This window comes from Arachis hypogaea, chromosome 20 (assembly GCF_003086295.3).
Source record: "Arachis hypogaea cultivar Tifrunner chromosome 20, arahy.Tifrunner.gnm2.J5K5, whole genome shotgun sequence".
NCBI lineage: Eukaryota > Viridiplantae > Streptophyta > Magnoliopsida > Fabales > Fabaceae > Arachis > Arachis hypogaea.
Genome location: NC_092055.1, coordinates 94423979 through 94429991, shown reverse-complemented (window position 1 = coordinate 94429991; position 6013 = coordinate 94423979).

Here is a 6013-nt window from a genome sequence, read left to right as displayed (position 1 = left end):
CTAAGCACATTCAACATATTTTCCATTTTTTTAGTAACACTTACCCACCAACATTACAAACTGCAACAATTTTATGACTGACCAACCATATACATGCATATATTACATAAAGACACCTTATATTATCAAGTATCTATATCCTTTATATATATCATTTGATTCATGAACTCGATAATTCTCCACCTACTAGCTTTATTTAAAGAAATCTACTCCCATGGTCGGAACCATTTATCCTCCTTGTATACCACTTTCATATGTTGAAAAATATAGATTTTATTCTTTGTTTTGTTTCTCAAAAATAGTAATTCCCAGCTAATGTCATTTTTTCCTTCAACCCATTTAACAATATTTTTATAATTAATTATCATTTGCTATGGCACCAACTTTTTCTAACAAAAATTGAATTGCATTTTCTCATTTTTGGAGTATAACCTCTCCAGTCATGTTTGCTCTTGTAACATCACCCCTAAAGTGCTTTATCTCCCCAGTTAATAGTCAAATAACCTTCAACTATAAAACAATTTAAACTCTATTGTCTCTATTTATACTCTTAGTTGTTTTAAGTTTTACGAGACTTTAATCGATAAATTCATAAACTTGTCCTATAGTTTTTGTGGGGTCAAGAAAGAATGAAAAAAAACAATGCAGTGGGTTAATTGAGAGATAATTAGCACACCAAAAGTTTAAGGTGAATTTAACTTTGATTTAAAAGTGTTTAATATGACCCTCTTTAAAAAACAGAACTAGAAATTGTAAACTAAGTAGCACTCACTTTCTTTGAAGTATTGGTGTGCGAAATCGTGATCGTTTCTTCCTTAGTAATGGCGCTAAAAACTGAATATGCACATTCATGTTCTTAATTCTGTTTCACAACTTCGTACAACTAACCAGCAAGTGCACTGGGTCGTCCAAGTAAGAAACCTTACGTGAGTAAGGGTCGATCCCACGGAGATTGTCGGCTTGAAGCAAACTATGGTCACCTTGTAAATCTCAGTCAGGCGAATTCAATTGGTTACAGAGATTTGATAATTAAAACATAATTGAAATATAAACTAGGATAGAGATACTTATGTAATTCATTGGTGAGAATTTCAGATAAGCGTATGGAGATGCTTTCGTTCCTCTAAACCTCTGCTTTCCTACTGTCTTCATCCAATCATTCCTACTCCTTTCCATGGCAAGCTTTATGTAGGGCATCACCGTTGTTAATGGCTACATCCCATCCTCTCTGTGAAAATGGTCCAATGCTCATCTGTCGGTTCTCGATCATACTGGAATAGGATTTACTATCCTTTTGCGTTTGTCACTACGCCCATCACTCGCGAGTTTGAAGCTCGTCACAGCCATCCCTTCCCAGATCCTACTCGGAATACCACAGACAAGGTTTAGACTTTCCGGATCTCAAGAATGGCCATCCATGGGTTCTAACTTATACCACGAAGATTCTAATATCTCGGACTCGGTCCTCTGTATTAGATATCTAAGAGATACTCATTCTAGCTTGTTTGCATGTAGAACGGAAGTGTTTGTCAGGCACGCGTTCATAAGTAAGAATGATGATGAGCGTCACATAATCATCACATTTATCATATTCCTGGGTGCGAATGGATATCTTAGAGAAGGAATAAGCTTGAATTGAATTGAAAAACAATAGTACTTTGCATTAATTCATGAGGAACAGCAGAGCTCCACACCTTAATCTATGGTGTGTAGAAACTCTACCGTTGAAAATACATAAGTGATAATGGAGTTCATTGGTCTCGGCCCCAGAGGGGGAACCAGAAGAACCAACCTCTGAATACAGTAGTAAAAAGTCTTATTTAAACTAAACTAGTTACTAGGGTTTACAGAAATGAGTAAATGATGCAAAAATCCACTTCCGGGGCCCACTTGGTGTGTGCTTGGGCTGAGCATTGAGCTTTACACGTGTAGAGGTCCTTCTTGGAGTTGAGCGCCAGTTTATAACCTGTTTCTGGCGTTTAACTCCACTTTGCAACCTGTTTCTGGCGTTTAACTCCAGAATGCAGCATGGAACTGGCGTTGAACGCAAGTTTGCGTCATCTAAACTCGAGCAAAGTATGAACTATTATATATTTCTTGAAAGCCCTGGATGTCTAATTTCCAACACAATTGAGAGCGCGCCATTTGGAGTTCTGTAGCTCCAGAAAATCCACTTTGAGTGCAGGGAGGTCAGAATCCAACAGCATCTGCAGTCCTTCTTCAACCTCTGAATCTGATTTTTCCTCAAGTCCCTCAATTTCAGCCAGAAATTACCTGAAATCATAGAAAAACACACAAACTCATAGTAAAGTCCAGAAATGTGAATTTTAATTAAAAACTAATAAAAATATACTAAAAACTAATTAAATTATACTGAAAACTATGTAAAAATAATGCCAAAAAGTGTATAAATTATCCGCTCATCACAACACCAAACTTAAATTGTTGCTTGTCCCAAGCAACTGAAAATCAAATAGGATAAAAAGAAGAGAATATATTATAAATTCCAAAATATCAATGAAACTTAGCTCCAATCAGATGAGCGGGAATTGTAGCTCTTTGCCTCTTAAATAGTTTTGGCATCTCACTTTATCTGTTGAAGTTCAGAATGATTGGCATCTATAGGAACTTAGAATTTAGATAGTGTTATTGATTCTCCTAGTTCAGTATGTTGATTCTTGAACACAGCTACTTTATGAGTCTTGGCCGTGGCCCTAAGCACTTTGTTTTCCAGTATTACCATCGGATACATAAATGCCACAGACACATAACTGGGTGAACCTTTTCAGATTGTGACTCAATTTTACTAAAGTCCCCAATTAGAGGTGTCCAGTGTTCTTAAGCACACTCTATTTTTGCTTTGGACCTCGACTTTAACCGCTCAGTCTCAAGTTTTCACTTGACACCTTCACGCCACAAGCACATGGCTAGGGACAGCTTGGTTTAGCCGCTTAGGCCAGGATTTTATTCCTTTAGGCCCTCCTATCCACTGATGCTCAAAGCCTTGGATCCTTTTTATTACCCTTGCCTTTTGGTTTTAAGGGCTATTGGCTTTTTGCTCTTGCCTTTTGGTTTTAAGAGCTTTTGGCTTTTTCTGCTTGCTTTTTCTTTTTCTTTCCCTTTTTTTTGCAAGCTTTTGTATTCACTGCTTTTTCTTGCTTCAAGAATCATTTTTATGATTTTTCAGATTATCAAATAATATTTCTCTTTTTTCATCATTCTTTCAAGAGCCAACATATTTAACATTCATAAACAACAACTTCAAAAGACATATGCACTGTTCAAGCATTCATTCAGAAAACAAAAAATATTGCCACCACATCAAAATAATTAAACTAGTTTCAAGGATGAATTCGAAACCATGTACTTCTTGTTCTTTTGTAATTAAAACATTTTTTATTCAAGAGAGGTGATGGATTCATATTCATAACTTTAAGGTATAGACACTTAAATACTAATGATCATGTAATAAGACACTGATGAGCGGATAATTTATACGCTTTTTGACATTGTTTTTAGTATGTTTTTAGTAGGATCTAGTTACTTTTAGGGATGTTTTTAATAGATTTTGTGTTAAATTCACATTTCTGGACTTTACTATGAGTTTGTGTGTTTTTCTGTGATTTCAGGTATTTTCTGGCTGAAATTGAGGGACTTGAGCAGAAATCAGATTCAGAGGTTGAAAAAGGACTGCTGATGCTGTTGGATTCTGACCTCCCTGCACTCAAAGTGGATTTTCTGGAGCTACAGAACTCGAAATGGCGCGCTTCCAATTGCGTTGGAAAGTAGACATCCAGGGCTTTCCAGAAATATATAATAGTCCATACTTTGGCCAAGAATAGATGACGTAAACTGGCGTTCAACGCCAGCTTTCTACCCAAATCTGGCGTCCAGCGCCAGAAAAGGATCCAAAACCAGAGTTGAACGCCCAAACTGGCACAAAAACTGGCGTTCAACTCCACAAATGGCCTCTGCACGTGCAACACTTAAGCTCAGCCCAAACACACACCAAGTGGGCCCCGGAAGTGGATTTATGCATCAATTACTTACTCATGTAAACCCTAGTAGCTAGTTTATTATAAATAGGACCTCTTACTATTGTATTAGACATCTTTGGATTACCCTATGATCCTTTGATCACGTTTTGGGGGCTGGCCATCTCGGCCATGCCTGGACCTTCACTTATGTATTTTCAACGGTAGAGTTTCTACACTCCATAGATTAAGGTGTGGAGCTCTGCTGTTCCTCAAAGATTAATGCAAAGTACTACTGTTTTCTATTCAATTCTTCTTATTTCGCTTCTAAGATATCCATTCGCACCCAAGAACGTGATGAAGGTGATGATTATGTGTGACGCTCATCACCATCTCCCCTACGAACACGTGCCTGACAAACACCTCCGTTCTACATGAAATAAAGCTAGAATGAGTATCTCTTAGATCTCCTAACCAGAATCTTCGTGGCGTAAGCTAGAATGATGGCGGCATTCAAGAGAATCCGGAAGGTCTAAACCTTGTCTGTGGTATTCTGAGTAGGATTCAATGATTGAATGACTGTGACGAGCTTCAAACTCGCGAGTGCTGGGCGTTAGTGACAGACGCAAAAGGAGGGTGAATCCTATTCCAGCATGATCGAGAACCGACAGATGAATAGCCGTGCCGTGACAGGGTGCGTGAGCATATGATTCACTGAGAGGAGGGGATGTAGCCACTGACAACGGTGATGCCCTTGCATACAGCCAGCCATGGAAAGGAGTAAGACTGATTGGATGAAGATAGCAGGAAAGCAGAGGTTCAGAGGAACGAAAAGCATCTCCATTCGCTTATCTGAAATCCCTGCCAATGAATCTACATAAGTATCTCTATCCCTTTTATTGTTTATTTTAATCTAATAAAGTATCATGTTTAAATCCGCCTGACTGAGATTTACAAGGTGACCATAGCTTGCTTCATACCAACAATCTCCGTGGGATTCGACCCTTACTCACGTAAGGTATTACTTGGACGACCCAGTGCACTTGCTGGTTAGTTGTATCGAAGTTGTGACAATTATGAATTAAGATCAGAGCACCAAGCTCTGGAGCCATTACCAGGAATTGTTCGAGCCTGGAGATCACAATTTCGTGCACCAAGTTTTTGGCGCCGTTGCCGGGGATTGTTCGAGTTTGGACAACTAACGGTTCATCTTGTTGCTCAGATTAGGTAATTTTCTTTTTGTTTTCTTTTCAAAAAAAAAAAAAATTTTTCAAAAACCTTTCAAAAATTCCTCACTTGTTTTCGAAAAAAAAAAAATTTTACTAAAAATAATGTTTTCAAAAATAAATTATTCTATGGCTTCAAAATTTTTAAGAATGAATTCTAGTGTTTCATGAAGCATGTTGTAGCCTAGCTGGCTATAAAGCCATACCCAAACTACTTTGGGATTGGCTAATCACTTCAGTGGAGTCATGCCCAATCCTTCTGGATAGGGTATGTCAGGCTTGTCATGTCTGAATTACACTCATATTTTTATTAAAGCTTGGCTGGCTATTAAGCCATGCCTGACCCTTTGATTGGAGCTTTAAGACTAACATGGCAAGATTCCTGGAATTCATATTAAAAATTTTGAAATCCTTATTTTTATTTTTCACAATAATTTTCGAAAAAAAATAATAAATAAAAATACAAAAAAATTAGAAAATCATAAAAATCAAAAATATTTTTGTGTTTCTTGTTTGAGTCTTGAGTCATGTTATAAGTTTGGTGTCAATTGCATATGCATCTTGCATTTTTTCGAAAATATCATGCATTCATAGTGTTCTTCATGATCTTCAAGTTGTTCTTGGTAAGTCTTCTTGTTTGATCTTGATGATTTTTTGTTTTGTGTCTTTTCATGTTTATCATATGCATTCTTGAATTCTTAGTGCGTAAGCATTAAAGAATTCTAAGTTTGGTGTCTTGCATGTTTTCTTTGCATTAAATTTTTTTCAAAATTGTGTCTATGATGCTCATCTTGACATTCATGGTGTTCTTGG